The sequence below is a fragment of the Thermobia domestica genome, chromosome 11 (assembly GCF_964235325.1).
Source record: "Thermobia domestica chromosome 11, izTheDome1.hap1.1, whole genome shotgun sequence".
NCBI classification, from domain to species: Eukaryota; Metazoa; Arthropoda; class Insecta; order Zygentoma; family Lepismatidae; genus Thermobia; species Thermobia domestica.
Genome location: NC_137464.1, coordinates 45,987,682 through 46,005,876, shown reverse-complemented (window position 1 = coordinate 46,005,876; position 18,195 = coordinate 45,987,682). Strand labels below are relative to the sequence as shown.

Here is an 18,195-nt window from a genome sequence, read left to right as displayed (position 1 = left end):
GTATCTAATCCGAAACTTCTCTAACCACTCGTTCGAGACCTTGGAATCTGAAATATTCATTTCTGTTGCTACCTCCAAATTCTCAGGTTTTAGCATCGACCTTAACACAGGAATTTTTTTCATTCCGCACTCTATAAAAACATTCACTTGCACACCAACTTTGTTCAAAGCAATGGGACACTATTTTCATTGTCATTTTCACACCACAACTTTAATAAATTGTCTTGGTTTTATATTATCTCAGGTGCTTGTGTTTTACCGATACAAAAATTTTCAGCTATCCTTCGCACACCTCAGTATTCTTCGAAAATTCAATTAATTCGATTTTAACATTAGCGCTTCTCGTGGCATTTCGAAAGCTCACAACAACTTACACCTTGTTGCTTATGCGATGCAGAATGGCTTAAAAAGATTTCCGGCTACAAATTGAGGCACTAAGACAATATGCGAATACGCGGACAAGAAATACCAAACATGTCTTCTGCTTGATTCCAGCGGAACAGTAGAATGACGTGTCATCCCAAATGGCAGGCAGGCAACTGTCAATCACTTTTGATTCTAAAACAGGTTGGGTGGGAGTGGAATGCAAGCAAAGGATATGAGAGTGTTGTTAAACAAAGACGCTTCATCTGAGTTTTTGAACAGCCAGTTGACGAGGAAAAATGTTATTACAATACTTCCTTGGTGATACATGTATGCATTTCTGAAAATGTATTTTTTTCTGTACTTTTCAACTTGTTTCTAGAGAAAGTGTACGTAATATGGAGGTAAATAATACCTATAAGAGACAGAAAAGACTGTCCGTGTCCGTACTAGAGAGTGTCCGCTTTAGAGAGGTTTGTCAACATGGTTTTCTCCTATTACAGTGTTTGGGGATTACAAAAAAATGTCCGTTATGAGAGGTGTCCGCTTTACAGAGGTGTCCGTTAGTAGAGGTTTCACTGTATATATATATATATATAGATAGATAGATACCCAAGTAGCACAGTCACGTCATAAACACGTCTTTTTTTGGGGTTCGAATTCAAATTGACGTCTTTTGAAAATTTGGAACGTCTTTATCACGTACCAAAATGGTAACAAAAATGACGTGTCAAATATGACCTAAATTTTACGTGTTTATCACGTGCCAGAATGGTACAAAGAATCACGTGTCGGACATCACCAAAAATAGACGTCTTTTTTAGGTGCTAAAAAGCGCGGACGTTCCCCGTACTGTAACTGCAATTTGAGCAGTGCATGCTGGGAATCGTGAGCCATTTGCGGAATTGTGTTTTGATGGTATTGTTTGTGAATATAAATAATGTGTTTTGTTAAAGTCACCTGTGATAAAGGTCAGCTTTAAGACAAGTAAGTATAATTCCTATCCTATTCCTATCTAGGTGCATTCTGTGTAAAATTCAGCAGATTGAGTATTCTACGGTTTCTTATTACAGTGTATTAAAATACCGTAGAAAGAACGAGGATACCTACATTAGGTTAACATTTGAAGACGCCTGTATCAAATTAAATATTTTAGGTAGAATACTATATAAAATGTTAATAGTGAAGGTAGTAAAATGATAATGTATGTGTTTTTATTCTCAATAAACCGTATATGGGAGTGAGTATGCATGGGAAAGTATGTCATTCTGTGGTGCAGTTTTATTATACAGATCCGTAGATTGTAAAATATACGAAAAAAATTGGACAAGTCTTTAATTTGCCTATTTCATGTCGAGAACAGGACCAACCAACCTCCGCGGGGCTTCTAACCCGTTCCTACTACTACTACTTATACTATGAATCCTAATAATAAAAGCTGCACGCATTGTGGTACTATTTGCCAAGGCGAAAGACTGATAAATACAAGCAAACAACGAGATGACAGTAAGTGTATGCTTTTGGAGGCATTACTGGAACAGACGGTTCTACTAAATTTTAATACATTTCTTACATTTTCAGGTTAGGTTAGAGCATTGTATTTCCTATAGCAGAATATGCACTAAATGAGGAGCTCCATTACTACTTGCAGATTGACTTCACGGGGGTTAGTGTAAATATAGAGTAGACGCATGGGGCAAGGTTCTAGAACACAGGTACCCCTTCCCACTTAATTGTAACAAAGACAGAAAACAACTTGCCGTGCGGGGCTCTAACCCGCCTTCACTCGCTGACGCTCGCTCAACAATACTATGTGAATTAAATGTTAAACTTTGGTACAGAAAAGAACCAATCTAGCTGTTAACCTATATGGGGGGGACTTGTGTTCTAGAACCTTCCCGACGCGTAGCATATTAAGTACAGTGCATAAAACACGAAATAACTTTTGCTAGGTGCCCACTAAAAAGCACAAATGCATTCTATTGGAATCAGTGCAGGAGCACAGCAAGAGGGCCCGAGCGGCAACGAGGGGGTGCGTTCGTAGGGAACAGGCACGTCAGCGACGGGGACTATGCGCATAAAGAAGGATAATGGAAAAGCACACTTACGCTTACAATGATTTCACTATCACTCAAAATGCGGCTTCACTCGAGCAGACGGTTCTACCAAATATAAAATTTATAGGTAAAATATTATAAGAGACATTTTTCGTGAAGGAATGAGAGTGTGAATATAAGTAATTACTGTCAGTGTACAGCATATTGAAATGAATTTTAAGTGATCAGTGAAAGTATTGCATATGTAAGTGTGGTCTTCCACTATTCTCGTTTAGACGTATATTCCCCGTCGCTGACGCGCCTGCTTCCTACGGACGCATCCCGTCGCCGCCGTTCGGACCCTGTTGCTGTGCTCCTACCCCTGCTTTTTAGTGGGGGGCTGAAATAAATTGGTTCGTGTTTTATTCACTGAAATTGTTACGCTTTACGTCCACGCTGTATTTGTACTGAGGCCTGAAGTCAATCTGCAAGCACTAATGGAGCTTCTGATTTAGTTCATGCTCTGCTAAAAGAAATGCATTGTTCTAACCTGATATGAAACTGTAAGAAATATGTCAAAATTTGGTAGAACCGTCTGCTCGAATAATGCCCAAAATTCATTTCAATTTGCTGTGTACTGACATTAATTACTGACATTCACACTTTTATTCCTTCACAAAAATATGTTTCACATCGTATGTTACCTATGAATTTTCTGTTAGGTAGAACCGACTGCTCGAGTGAACCTCTTTGGGAAATGACCCTCGGCAATTGTTGCAATGCCAATCGTGTATGACTTCAAAGTTAGAAACAACGAGTCCTATGGAAGTTCTAACCCCTTCGCTCACTCAGTTATGTTTTGTTTAACCTTTTGTAGCACTACTGTCTTAAATCTAGTGAAAAAATCCATAAAATAGATGAATATTTGGTAGACCCGTTTGCTAAAGTAGTGCCCCCATTGTATATGTGCATAATCAGTGGGAGGATATTACCCCAGTTGAGACAAGGTGACCAGAACTTTTACTTTCAGAAACGGGACGCATACGAATCGGCGACGGGGGGTGGGGTGACTTCCACATTGCATTTTGGGACTCGGCAGTGTTTTCAATTTACAAAATACAAAGTAAGAATGATAACACAGCGTTTCTAACTTAAGTATTACCCAACAATACTTTTAACTACTTCAACACTCAGAATTCCCACTCAATTTCCACTTGAACCACAGAACACTCAATTCTCATTTGAATATTCAGAGGTTCTAGGCACGGGTGAACCTTCCCAGTAAGTGTTGGTGCGGAAGAGTGTAGAATTAGCATTGGCTATTTATATTTTGAATAATAATTACGGGACACCTGGGTCATGTTTGCTTAAAAACGGGACATTTAGGCGTCCCGTTTGAGAATCTGAAAGAAACGGGACAACGGTTGAAAATAAGGGACAGTCCCAGCCAAAACGGGACGTCTGGTCACCTTGAGTTGAGAGCACTCTCAAACTGCAACCATCGCCCTGCTGCACCTACACACCCTCACAAGACACTTGGCTACCGTAACTGTGCTACAGAATTCGGTGTGGAAATCATGATAATGTAACGGGTTTTTGACTGTTCGAATATTTTGTTCATTAATTGAGTAGACAGCTCCCTCGCATTTTAGATTACAGTACTTACTCCAGTGCCAGCATGTGATGATGGATACTTATCAATGTTGCCACTGAAGTTCAAAAAAATATATTCCAGCTCAATTAAGTATCCTCTACATGACTATATTATTATGATTTCCACTGCTAATCGTGAAACGATTCAAAGGAAACCAAATGTCTTATTAAGGGACCGTGGTTGGGGGCTGGTGCTGGTTCCAGTCAGATGTGTTTAAGAGAGCTCTTGACATAGGGAATATCCTCCTAATATTTATGCGCACATTAACAGCGGAAGTATCTTTGGGTCAAAAACCTGCTTTCAGGTGGAACACCAATTCCTCATCATTAAAAAGAAATGAAATTAAATATTTAGTTTCACGCCCCAGGAAAGGCACCGAGCCTAAGGAAGATGGTGATAATGAAATGTGAAAAATGGTGGTATGAAGAAAGTGGGCGGAAACGGGAGAGTGTCGAGAAAACTCAGGCACATGGTGTTTGTCCACCACAAAGCCCACTTGGCACGAGCTGGGATCAAACCAGGGACCCCACGCACTAGAAGTGAACGCTCTACCACTGAGGCACTGCAGCCCCATCAGTAAAAAAAAAAAAAAAAACATACTTCATTGCTTCGGGACTTACATATCTGCTGCCACCAAAAGGAAGGTGTGTACACAACAGGGGCGGATCCAGAGGTGACGACTGCCCCTCCCAGAGTAGGATATTTTTTATTTTTTTAAAAAAATAAAACCTACCCCAGAATTGGAGCTCTTGATTTTTTCAAGCTTGTATTATAAATGTAAGATAAAAACTTTTTTTTTTCACGTTGCAGAATTTAAATGAAGCAATACATAGCAAGAAATTACTTGCCTTGTTGTTTTTGGTCAGAAAATGTCCGCGTTCGAAAACGCAGGTAGTCATTTGTGTTCTTTGTGTTCAAGATGCAATATTTTACGCTCTCACACCGTTCTCAAAACCGATCCCTGCTTCTTATGGGGCCGCGGTGGCTCAGTAGTAGAGCGTTCACCTCTGGTGCTTGGGGTCCCGGGTTCGATCCCAGCCCCCGCCAAGTGAACTTTGTGGTGGACAAACACCGTGTGCGTGGGTTTTCTCGGGGTTCTCCCGTTCCCCCCCACTTTCTTCATTCCACCATTTCATCCATTACTCATCATCACCGTCTCCTTTAGCCTAATCGGCATAATCATGGGACGTAAAACTCAAAGATTTTCCGATCCCTGCTTCTTGTTAACAACGGGCAGACAATAATCCATAAAATCTATCTGTCCACAAGTTTGTCAATATTTATTTTGCGTATCTTTCCATTTAAGAAGTGGCCATTCCTGCATCGAGGTTGGGACGATTTCGGACTCTTCTTCACACCTTCCTTTACGCTGAAGATATCCAGAATAGAAAGCATGTGAAATTTATGGCTGATATTTTCCTGCCAACTCATTTTTCTTTCTATAAGCTCTGTTTTTTATATATATATATATATACAAAATGTAGTAAAAACCCACTTTACTGTTTACATAAAATTAAACTGCTTCATTTCATGTTAAATGTATTTAGTCGTTGTAATAAGCCTAGGTGTAAATACATGTTATTTGCCAAAATAAGCCTTGTATGTACTCCCACTTTCCAGAGCGTGTGGCCAATGCTCCTGCAAATGATGAATTGATCAACAGCAGACCACCTGACCCCTTTCTGCTCGTCGAGCTGCTCTAGAAATATCACTGTGGAGGATGACATACATACCAAAGTTGCGACAGGTGAGTTTTTGACATGTTATTTTATAATACCCATGTAAGAAAATGCCGAGTAAGAAGAAAAGAAAGAAAGTAGTAATATTTTATTAGTACTTAACTAAAATAAAATAATTGTTGAACAAGGCAATACTTTTATATAAATGAAATATTCAATTTAACGTTCCACGATCAGGCACTGAGGCTAAGGGAGTCGGTGATGATGAGAAGTGAATTAAATGGTGGAATGAAGAATGTGGGAAAAAATTGGAGAACTCCAAGAAAAGCCGCTTGAAGTGAGCTGGGATCGAATCATTGGCCCCAAGCACCAGAGGTGAACGCTCTATCACCGAGCCACAGGTGCGCCAACTTTATTTAAATGTAACTGTTTCAGCAACTACCCTTGTCTTCTTCAGATACACTCTATTTATTTATTTATTTATTTATTATTTTAGATTTTTAAAGGTTTCCCTGTTTATTAATTTTTATTCCTTCAGCAATTATTTTATTTGACTTGAGTATTTATATATAAGCAAAGCTTTAATATGGAATGTATCACATGTTATAGTGTTCGCGCTTTTTTTTTTTTTGAATGGATAAAAGTACTCCTCCCGAAAATATTTTTCTCAACAGAGGGGTAAAATATAATTTTCACCAAAGAGAAGTTTTATTATTATTATTATTATTATTATTAATAATAATAATAATAATAATAATAATAACTGCCGCAACTTCTAACCCTGCTCAGAACAAATAATGTGACGATTTTCACCCTACTGCTTGTGACAGAATTCTGGTTCTAGAAGTCTTATTTTTTAAAAATACTCCAGTAACAAGTGAGGGGGCGTCTGCTCACAATTTTTTTACTTTTCGGAATACATAAGTTATACACCATTTTGTTTGTATCAATATCGTATCAATATACTTGATCGTCACTTTTAGCTCACATCCTAAAGTTGGTCTTGGAGTGGCATTTTATATTGTGAGCACATACGTAATGTAGCCTTCTATGAGTGTTTCAGAATTATTTGTCATGTATCTGTATATACAAAGTCTTATATCCCCCAACTTGTTTGATCCTCCTGAACAATCAGAGTTAACAGCTGCAATAAAATCAAAAGTTAAGCTATTACAGAATAACTAAAATTAATGGTAGTTTAATTTCGCTGTTTGGAAGGCCGTTAAAAGTGTGACTTCATGCAAGCGAGTGCAGTAACTAATCGTTTTATTGCGTATTGATTGTAGTTACACATGACGTATTGTAATTATTTTTTAAAATTTTCTCCCCACCTGAAAAATTGCACTATGATTGTTCATGATTTTTTTTTTCTGTTTCAGTGTTCCTATCTGTCATCGTTGGGAGGCAAAGGGACCTTTCTCTGATGCTTGGTTTGCAAAGAGCTGGCGATGGAATTTAACTCCCGCGGAAAAAAAAGAGCAAAGTTCACGTTGTGCAAACTAGCCTTAAAGACACTTATCATTCGTGAGTAAAAATAAAGATCTTCAAATGAACAAATGCCACAAATCTTCAAAATGTTAGTAGAAAGATATTCACTTCCATCTGCCTTGTTGTTTGAGGATGAAAAGGATTCGGCATGCTTGAAACATGTTGACCTGTTCCTCCTCGCTTTGTTGGAAATCAATGTAAAGGCATCTCTTTCGAAAACTAAAAGATGGAAGAAACTGCTACTGGCATAATAGATGGGATAATAAGTGGGATACTTACCGCAGTCCCCATTTTTAACCTACTTAAGCACGTGAGGCTTTTTTGATATGATGCTGCATTTCTGTACTTTCAATAACTATGAAAGGTGTTTTCCTTCATACGAAATTTATAGAAAAATTTGATTCTTTTTATTTTATATTATTAAAAGATCTCTGTAAGTTTTAGATTATAACCAACAGATTTGCATTGTCTACATATTTCTTGTTTGTATTACAAATAATAAAGACAATCAGTGTTTCTTGTTGCATTACAAATAGCATGAATATTATACAAAACGTGCACATTGTACATATAACTAATAAATGTAGAATTCAAATTAATGGTTATGTGTTTTCGCTTTCATCCCTCAGAGATTAATTAATTTTAAGATGTACTTTCTTTTTCGATTTTTCACCTCCAAAATAAAGGTGTCTTAAATTGGAGTTATAAAAGTTTAGTCCTAAATTTTGCACTGTCAATAAAACCCATTGTTCTTGTGTATGTGAGTGTGTGTTGGATGTGGGTGGTTGTGTTTGTGTGTATGTGTGCGCATACTAGCGTAATAATGGATAGCTATAAAATTTATGGAAGCACGTGTTGTACCGTAATTTCATTAAGAAGAAGGTACTAGTAAATACACATGAATAAATTCCAGTGACGAAATGAGTGGATTCTTCTTAGCACTAAGGGCCGCGGTGGCTCAGTGGTAGAGCGTTCACCTCTGGTGCTTGGGGTTCCGGGTTCGATCTCAGCCCCCGCCAAGTGAACTTTGTCCACGTAGTGGACAAACACCGTGTGCGTGGGTTTTCTCGGGGTTCTCCCGTTTCCTCCCACTTTCTTCATTCACCATTTCATTCATTTCTCATTATCACCGTCTCCTTTAGCCTAACCGGTATAATCGTGGGACGTAAAACTCAAAGATTTCATTTCATTTCATTTTCTTAGGACTGTAAGTACAATGTTCCTTTATTTTTCCATTTCATTCTTTGTTTTTACCATGTTTATTCGTCTTTTCTCATTCTTAAAAGTTATGTAGGGCTTTTTTTTCGCCAAGGGTGAGTCTTACATTCGAGGGCTTTTTTTTATGTTTTTCAAGTCGATTCAATGCGTCTCGGTTTTCTTTTTAATGTATGGCTTTAAATTTATCCTTTCGTGGAGCAAGCGCTGCCGTTTCTTTCCTGTTGCATTAGGTATATAATTATTCCTCGACAGCTATTGTATATTCGTTTCTTAATGTGTAGATAAATATACCACACATTAAGGCGAATATATACTCTTCAATAGGCTAGTATCCAAATACTAAAAAAATATAAATCAACAACACTAGAGGTGGTTAATTGGATATGGAAATCCCCAATCCATAGATAATACGAACATTCGGAGAAGCGAAATTTCCAAATTCTTGGTACAGACCAATCAAATAGACCACAATACTTTGACGTTCCCCAATGTGTGCTTCCGAGAGAGGGTGGTGATGTATTTCGCTGTGGCAAGATCTAGGGTTCTTAGGGTATATCCTGATCTGTTATTTATTACAATAACCCAGTGGTCTTACTTATCTGGTATAGGAGCTTGTAAATTATTATGCAAATTACAACACAATGGTGAAAAATCAAGCAGCAGCCACAAGGATAAATTTATTTTCATTATTGTTTTTACTTATAATAATCGTTGTCCAGTTGTTATTCGTAGACTTTTTTTTACCCAAGAAAAGTGTTGCGGCCAGAGATCAGTTCAGAACTGTCAAGAAAAAAAACGCAGTTAAGAAAGTAGAAAAAGTATGATTTTTTTCTTTTTTATCATTTTTTTTAGAAAAATGTGTTGTAAGCTGTGTGTTTTAGAGTATATATTATTATTATTATTATTATTATTATTATTATTATTATTATTATTATTATTATTATTATTATTATTATTATTCAGTTTCATATGTCCAAATAATCATAAATTGATGTGTATCCAGTGTTGACATTAGGAATCTCAATCTATGTATAGTAGGATCTCGATTATTCGACACAGTTTCAGGGTTATTTGTTTCAACCACTATTCAACCGATCTATTTCCAAATTTACAGGGCCAGAACTAGGTAGCCCTAGTAGCCTAACCCCTAACTTTGGTGCAAAACGGTTGAATAGGGGCTGGTAAATAGCCTCAAAAGTGTGGCGAATAATCGAGGTAGTACATGGATTGAAATTCCTAATATCAAAACTGCGGATGCACATCAATTTCTAATGGTTTTGACATTTGGAACTGAACAATCCTGTCAGACTTCCATGACATTTGAGGTAGCGAGAAGCAGAGGGGTGTAAGTGACATTTTCAATAGAGTATGTATGTCTCTAAAATGGATTCTGCATTGCAAAATATACAAACTGCATAATGAAGTTCGGCGTAGAGCATTCATGGGTAGACTTTCTATTGGACTGCGACGAGCTTCACCATCCAGTTTGTATATTTAGCTGTGCAGAATCCATTTTTGAGACATCCATACTTTATTGCAAATATCGCTTACGCCCCTTTGCTTCTCGCCGCCTCATTTCGAGAACGCCCCCCTTCCAATTCACATGAAGGGTGTGAAAAAGACGTGATTTACACGTGGAAATCACGTAAAAAAGACGTGATTTACACGTCATTTCTATGACGTGTAAAAGACGTCATAAAAATCACGTCATATTCTATGACGTGTAAAAGACGTCATAAAAATCACGTCATATTCCCGGACATTTCCACGTGGGAAAAGACGTGTAAATCACGTCATGTTCGGTGTATTTTACGGTGTTTTACACCAAAAAAACCACGTCTTTTCGACGTCGGTGTGCCGCTTGGGTAGATAGATATACTAGCATCAATTACCCGCTTCACTGGGTTAAATTAAGAAAAAATAGTAATATGTTTCGTTAGTCAGTCACTTTTTACTATTACTAAAACGCTCTTTAGTATTGGTCATTTTCGATTATTTTTATATATCCCCTCTCCTCCCCATGTAGCGGGCCACGGCATCGGAAGTGTCATTGTTCATCTCAGCAACCCCGAAAAGTATGAATTTAGCACTGATATTGATCATTTTGATTATATATATATATATCCCCCTCCCCTCCCACATTTTTGCGGGGCTGAATTTGGATTTAAATGGCATCAGAAGTGTCACTGTTCATCTCAGCGACCTCAAAAGCTATAGATTCGACACTAATATCGATCATTTTCGATCATTTGTAAATGTCTTTCCCCACCTTTGTGTTACATCGTCAAAGTGATATGACAAAAATCATCTAATGTTCGAACTTCATCTAGGTTGAAAATTTGATCGAGATTAGTCCGGTGGTTCAAGAGCTATTAAGTTTTATTTATTTTTATATATCTCCCCGCCTACCTCCTCCCCTAAATACTATCGTCAAAATGAATATATAAATACCATCCCAGGCCCCAACCTCATCCATGTTGAAAACTTGATCTAGATCGGTCAGGTGGTTCAAGAGTGAATCACATAGACTATCATTTTTATTTTTTTACATATATATATATCTCCGCCTCTCCCTCCCCCTTCCCTACGTTGCACCGTCAAAGTTAAATGATAAAAATGATCCCAAGCCCGAACGTAATCTATGTTGAAAATTTTATCGAGATCGATTGGATGGTTCAAGAGTTATTAAGTTTTATTTAATTTTATATATCTGTCCCCTCCCCTCCCGCTCCCCTAAGGTCTACCGTCAAAGTGATATGAAAAACTACCCCAGGTCCGAACTTCATCCATATTGAAAATTTGATTAAAATCGGTCCTGTGCTTAAAGCGTGATGAAGTCACAAAGACGGTCACTTTTATTTTATTCTTTATATATATATATATATATATATATATATATATATATATATCCCTCCCCTCCCCTAGGTTGCACCGTAAAAGTGAAATAACGAAAACATCCCAGGCCCGAACATTACCTATGTTCAAAGTTTGATCAAGGTAGGTCTGGTGGCTCAAGAGTTATTAAATTTCATTTACTTTTATAGATTTCTTCCCTCTCCTCCCCTTCCCCTAAGTTCTATCGTTAAAGTAATATGATAAGAATCACCTCAGGTCCAAACCTCATCTATGTTGATTAAAAAAAAAATCATTCGAGTGGTTTAAGCGTAATGAAATCACAAAGACAGTCATTTTTATTCTTGCTTTTTTTTTTTTTTTTTTTTTACATATGTATCTCCCCCTCCCCTTCGTTGCACTCTAAAAGTGAAATGAAGAAAATATCCCAGGCCTGAACCTTATCCATGTGGAAAATTTGATCGAGATCGGTCGGGTGGTTCAAGAGTCTTTCATTTTCATATTTTTCGCCTCCCCCCCCCCAAGATCTACTGTCAAAATGAAATGATAAAAAACTTCCTGGGTTTGTACTTCATATATGTTCAAAATATGATTGAAATGGATTGGGTTGTTCAAAAGTAATTAATTCACATAGTCGCTTTTATTTTTATATTTATTGATTTTTAAATATCTCCCCTTCCCCTCCACCCTCCTCCCATACGTTGCTCCGTCAAAGTGAAATGATAAAAATCATCCCAGTCTCGAACTTCATCTACATTGAAAATTTGATCAAGATCGGTTGGGTGGTTTAAGAGTTATTAAGTTTTAATTATTTTTGTATAATTCCCCCCTCCCCTAAGTTGTACCGTCAAAGTAAATAGCTAAAAATACTCCTAGACCGAAATCGCATCTACGTTGAAAATTTGATCGAGATCGGTCGGGCGGTTCAAGAGATTAAGAGTCACAAACATAGTCACTTTCAATTTTATAAGATATAGGTATATATATATATATATATATATATATATATATATATATATATATATATATATATATATATATATGGGAACGGTCTTACTCGTCCCCCCAATGTTGAATACAGATTTGCGCCGCGGAATTTACACATGGGTAATTCAGTAAATCAGAATCAGCTTTTTCTCTCAAATCCTCAATTTTAAAACAGTATGTACATACATCCAATATTAGAAAATATTGTAATAGGAAAGAGAAACCATTGAAAAAAGTCTACACAGCAGGGGTATTATTTCGGGTGGAAACAAAATAAACTCTTGCAAAGAGTAAAAAGGAAAACGTGCTAGAAGTTTCAATTTGGTCCAGTAGATGTCGATCACTGGATGATGTTTACTGCCACCTAATGGCGATATGCGTAACTTCTACTACTTTTCTTTCAATATTGGAAACTAGGATATGAATAGCTACTATTAAAGGTATCGCTACACGTGTAGATGTTAATGGTTTACTCCATTGATGAACTCGGCAGAGGTAATCATTTTAACTACCCATTGCGGAAAAACTAATTCAAAAATGTAAAATGTAATTCCGTTCAAGAGTTATCGCGTAGAATAACGGACATGCGTACAGCACTGCTCAAAAGTTCAATTCAAGGTGGAGAGACTTGATCCAAAAAGTTTGAAAGTCTTTTCAAGCCTCGTCGTCGAATTTATTATCGCCATCCTTTCATCTATTGCACATAATTTCATGAATAAATTCCGTTGTTTTCCAATTACCAGGGCTCCAAGTCACTAAACCCGCTCTGAGTAGCCCCAGAGCAGAAGATTAACACCATCGTCGCAACTAACATCCTACGTCCTTGTGTTCTGGTGCGTGCACTTCACTTCATCAGTTACATAATTTGTCATGCTAAAATCTTCTTGTGTATGCGCGAATATAAATGTAATAAATAAATAAATAAAGTTCTGATACCATCTTCAAATAGTCCTACAAGTAAATTCTTGCTCATTAAGGTGGGTCGAGAAAAAAAACTTTTTTTTTTTAAGTCGCTATAGCGCGTATAAGTTGCCTTTGGTACTGATTAGAAAAATTAAGAAAAAAAAATTGATATCGGTTAACATCTTCCGTTCGCGCATAGCAGTTAAAGTTTACCAAAATGACGAAAATCTTGTGATTTTAAATTTCTTTTGTCTTATAAATAAATAATAGTTAATCTGGTGGACAAACATCGTGCTCGTGGGTTTTCTCGGGGTTCTCCCGTTTCCTCCCACTTTCTTCATTCCACCATTTCATTCATCTCTCATCATCACCGTCTCCTTTAGCCTAACCGGCATAACCGTGGGACGTAAAACTTAAAGATTTCATTTCATTTTATAATAGTTAATCGATTCCATGATTAATTTTCTGTAATATAAATTGTATTAAACTGTAAAAAATAGTTATTGTATTTTTAAATTCACAACATAACTGAAAATTATTTTCCAAAAAATAACATCTTCCATTTTTATAACATAGTTTGGATTATTTCAGTTAAATGACTGATTTAAAAAGCAAAATGAACATTGTAAAACCGTTCATGCAACTTTTTTTATTTTTTAAATTGTACTTAAAATTTAAATAATTTCATCTGCAGTTCTTCGCCAATTCGTAAACAGGAATGATCCAGAACTCACCACGAGGAGGTGGCTGCAGTTCGAGTTCCACCCACACCCTTACCAACCAACCATCCAATGCAGGTGTGTTTTACATATTTTTAATTAATCCTTGATTTTTGTGGATTTTTTTTTTACTTGTTTCAGCAATGAGGATTCACTTTGAAATGAGATTTTTGGCTGAAGTATGGCATAATAGCTCTAGATTGCAGAGTTGCCCTGATATATCCATCTCTTGAATGAGCACCAAATACTTTGCCAGCTTCTTCTTTTGCCAGTTTTACATGTCTCTCGACAGCTTGTGTGAGGCAAGGGAATCCTTTTACAACTTCCCAATCAGGTACCATGCCACTATGTATAAGGAGTCTGATTTCCTCGTCATTGATTCGACGCAACAATAGAGAAGAATATACTTTGCAGGTCGACCAGTCAATCATTTCAGGCGGGGGGGGGGGGGGGCAACTCATTAAAATGGAGAAGACATACAGCCCACTGCAACGGTCTACTTATATGAAGTTCATTTGCCGAATTACACCACTCCTCCATCCTGTATTGGAAACAGTACCATCTCAGCCAACATCTAATTCGTCCAAAGAAATGTCAACTTCAGTCAAGTAGGAAATTATGCTGGAAGCGATGTCAGTAAAAGATCCCGATGATGGAGAAACGTGGCCAATATATGTCGACCCAAGTTCTTGAATGATAATTTAGTGCTCTTCTTTTTGAAGTCTACGAAATAACTTAGAATCACGTTCTTCAACTACCAAGGTATCATCTTTGCGGCCATTAAAGTATAGACCACGAAGCAAAGTATCAGGTTTACACTACAAAGATCTCCTGATATGACTTTCCGCTCTTCGTATTTTATTTTTATCGACCACGTGAGAATAGTCCGTGTCTGTCACCATTCCAATATCTTGTAGAACGCTGGAAGCAATTGCAGCAGTAACACGGTCAGATACGCCAAACCTATCACTATTTAGTGCCGTTGTCTTCAGTTTTATTCTCATTTGCCATTCTGACGGAGTTTTGGTGGGGATATCTGGGACGAACTCATAATTTTCACTTTCACAGAATTCGGAAGAGCCCGAACCGTCTTGTTGAAGTCTTGAACTGAAACAATCTGTGGGGTCGTTTTCAAAAATGGTTGATGAACTCGAAGGCGTATCATTAAAAACACGTTTATGTTTGTAGTTCCTTCTTCTCAGTCTTGAAGTTAGCCTTTTCGTTTTTTGAAGATCTATTGATCCAATTTTGCCCAAACTACACTTCCTTTGAAAATAGATGAATCGTAACTCAAGGGCAGGTATCTTCTTAGACTTTTCACACTTGCACTTGATAGAAATTAAACATTCACACAAATCTTCTGTCTTATCACACGTACAGTTCAAAATGGTAGGACATTTGCATGCTGCCACATCAAATAACGACAATGATCTTTGCTTGAAGTCTGCAATCTTCTTTGCAAATGTTGGCTTGTTCAAATCACGACAGTAGGCCTACAACTTTCTCAGTTTATAGTAACTGTCATGATACGCAACAACAAGCTCCACGATCCTGTACTCAGTAACGGTAGGAATGGACGCTCTAGCATTTTTTTTATTATTATTATTATTATTATTGCTACTATCACAGCAACTTTTGAAAAGCTCACTTTTGCATTGTTTGTTTGTGGGTACAATTGTAGTCTTTCGTGTAAACAACACCGAAGTACATCTTCATATGTAGGCAGTTTATTTAGTGGCAAATCTCTGGGATGACCAAAAAGAGGACACTCAAAGTTTTGCCTCGTAGTCATCTTCGAAGCTGCCATTGTAGCTCTACGATAGATCACCGCACGGAATGCAACAAAAATACTAAGCACTATAATTCAAGATTATAAAGAACAACTAATGCAAATGTAATAACACAGCTAACACTGAAGAGGACTTCTGCACAACGCCACACTTTAATCACTAAGTGAGAAGATGACGAGGGCGTGATGTACACTGAATGCGTGTCAAAACTTGCAGCGTTCAGCATTCAGTAACAATGCTCGAACACTCTCAAAGTCAAGCTAACTTGCAGAAGGGGAGGGGAAGTGGGATTAAATCCAGTAAATTGTCGGACTGCGGTGAAATATTTCCCTGTCAATCTGCTTGTTTTTTAAACCAATCATTTAACTCTTATGTGCAAAATTACCCCAGACATAAGGTATGAAAAAGTCTTTTTTTTTTTTGGTAAAAAAAAGTTTTCAGTAAAGTTGTGCAATTGGAAAACAAAACAAAACAACACACTGTAACTATTTTTATACTTTACTACAATTTATATTAACGAAAATAAATTATGGAATCGATTAAATATTATTTATTTATAAGACAAAAGAAATTAAAAATCACAAGATTTTCGTCATTTTTGGTAAACATTAAATGCGATGCGCGAACGGAAAATGTTAATCAATTTCATTTTTTTTTTTTTAATTTTTCTAATCAGTACCAAAGGCAACATTTCCGCGCTATAGCCACTTAAAAAAAATTAAAAGTTTGTTTTTCGGCCCACCCTAATGCTCATGTCCCCAGACAATGCGTTACTTTCTGCGCTCCGCTCATCTTTGGATGGGATAAAATTGCATTTTTGAAAGAAAGAAAAAAAAAGAGCTATTTTGATTTAAGTTTTTCTTGGTGTTTCTCATTCACACCAGGCAAGTGTTTGGAGAGATTCCTAACATAATGGTCCCAGGCCCCATCGTTCGTTCCCCAATTCTTTTTCCCTGCTCGATTCCAATTGAAGGGACGTCATTCTTCATACGTAATGGGCTAACATAGCCATAGATATCAAAGATTAGAAATCTAGTCCCTAGTTCCAAACGTTTGGAAGCAGTAGACCCTATTTTTTGCTATTACGTTATCTTATAGAAGAACAATTGTGTTATATGTCAGTGTGCGAATAAAAATAAGCATAAAATTATACAGTGAGTCCCAAGAGTAATGGTGAAAAATGAAACCAGAGACTTCTGGCACCAAAACTAGAAAAGAAGTTTATATAGTATACAGTCCGGAAGTAGACAGGATCGGAGCTACACTGCTTCCAATATGGGGGGAAAGGAACTTCACATTTGGGGAATGGAACTTGCCAATTTACAAAACCGCATTGAAGGTGCATGTGAACAGTTACGCAACACACCGGGAGTGATGGAACGCATTCGAAACTAAAGATTAGCACGTTTGCATAGATGTGGGAGGACTGCACTTTGAACATCATTTGTAGGTATGTTTATTGTTAGCACGTATGACCTAGTAGTTTGTAGTGCTATTCTGTGTAAAATACTACGTTACAAATACAGTACGTCGTTGTGGATTCTCCCTGTTATTTCATTACATGACACGACTAAATCCACTTGTTATTATTTCTATCCTCTCTGTGCAAGTTTCTACCTGGTATACTACTTTCCATTGCGCACTGAGATTATACAACCATGCTAAGTGATCTTTGCTTTGACACATTGTAGATGTGCATGCAATTGTGCCATGGTTAACAATATTTTTCTGTATGGTTTCCATCTTTACTGCACCGCGTCATTACACTTACCGTACAGACATTCGGTGAATTCCTAAATGACGTATTGAGAATCTCTGGCGTATTTATGTAACATGCGTTTAACTTGTCAAGCCGATATGATCTTTATGTCTTTCTGAATACCCTTCCTAGCTCCTATCATTATTCCGCCGACGGGTTTGAAGTTCCTTTCACCCCACATTCGAAGCTGTCTAGCTCTACCCCTATCCATTTCCAGACTATATGTAATGTAAACATTTCTTTGTTTTGTTTTGTTTGGGAGTCAAGAATCTGTGGTTTCATTTTTTACCATTACTTTTGAGACACCCTGTATTTGAAATATTCTTGACTAAGAAATAATGTCACATCGGGAATCGAACACGTGCACATTGAACCTCGAGTAGTGGACATCATTAACATAGCATAAATTGTGCACTAAAGCTGTGTCCATTGATTTTAGTTAATCTTTGTTATAAATAAGTAATTTTCTCCATTTACTTAATTTATAAACTTCAAATTATATTCCCCCTTACCCTGTTCCTGGTTCTAAATTGCGAAAATTAAGTGCAAACTCCAATTTTGATAGCTCACAGTTTAGGAACCAAACGTTTGTGTAGTTCAATCAAGGGTTGACAAGGGCGTCAATTGTACAGAACGGAGAATTGTTCCCATCCCCCACCAAGTTTGAGAAATACATATCTTGTTTATAAAATCAGTTGTATGATAATATATTTATAATTTGAAAACGTGGAACTTCTGTGTCAGTA

General features: G+C 37.1%; 1 protein-coding gene and 1 long non-coding RNA gene across 2 annotated transcripts in view; both read left to right on the top strand.

The window, feature by feature from the left end:
* The window catches only part of LOC145664067 (synaptogenesis protein syg-1-like), a 997,265-nt gene that overhangs the window by 94,235 nt on the left and 884,835 nt on the right, over positions 1–18,195 (top strand). The window lies entirely within an intron of this gene.
* Positions 1,241–7,772, top strand: LOC145663554 (uncharacterized). Its single transcript, XR_014127181.1, has 3 exons — positions 1,241–1,350; positions 5,674–5,800; positions 7,112–7,772. It is a non-coding gene; the product is annotated as an uncharacterized LOC145663554 (long non-coding RNA).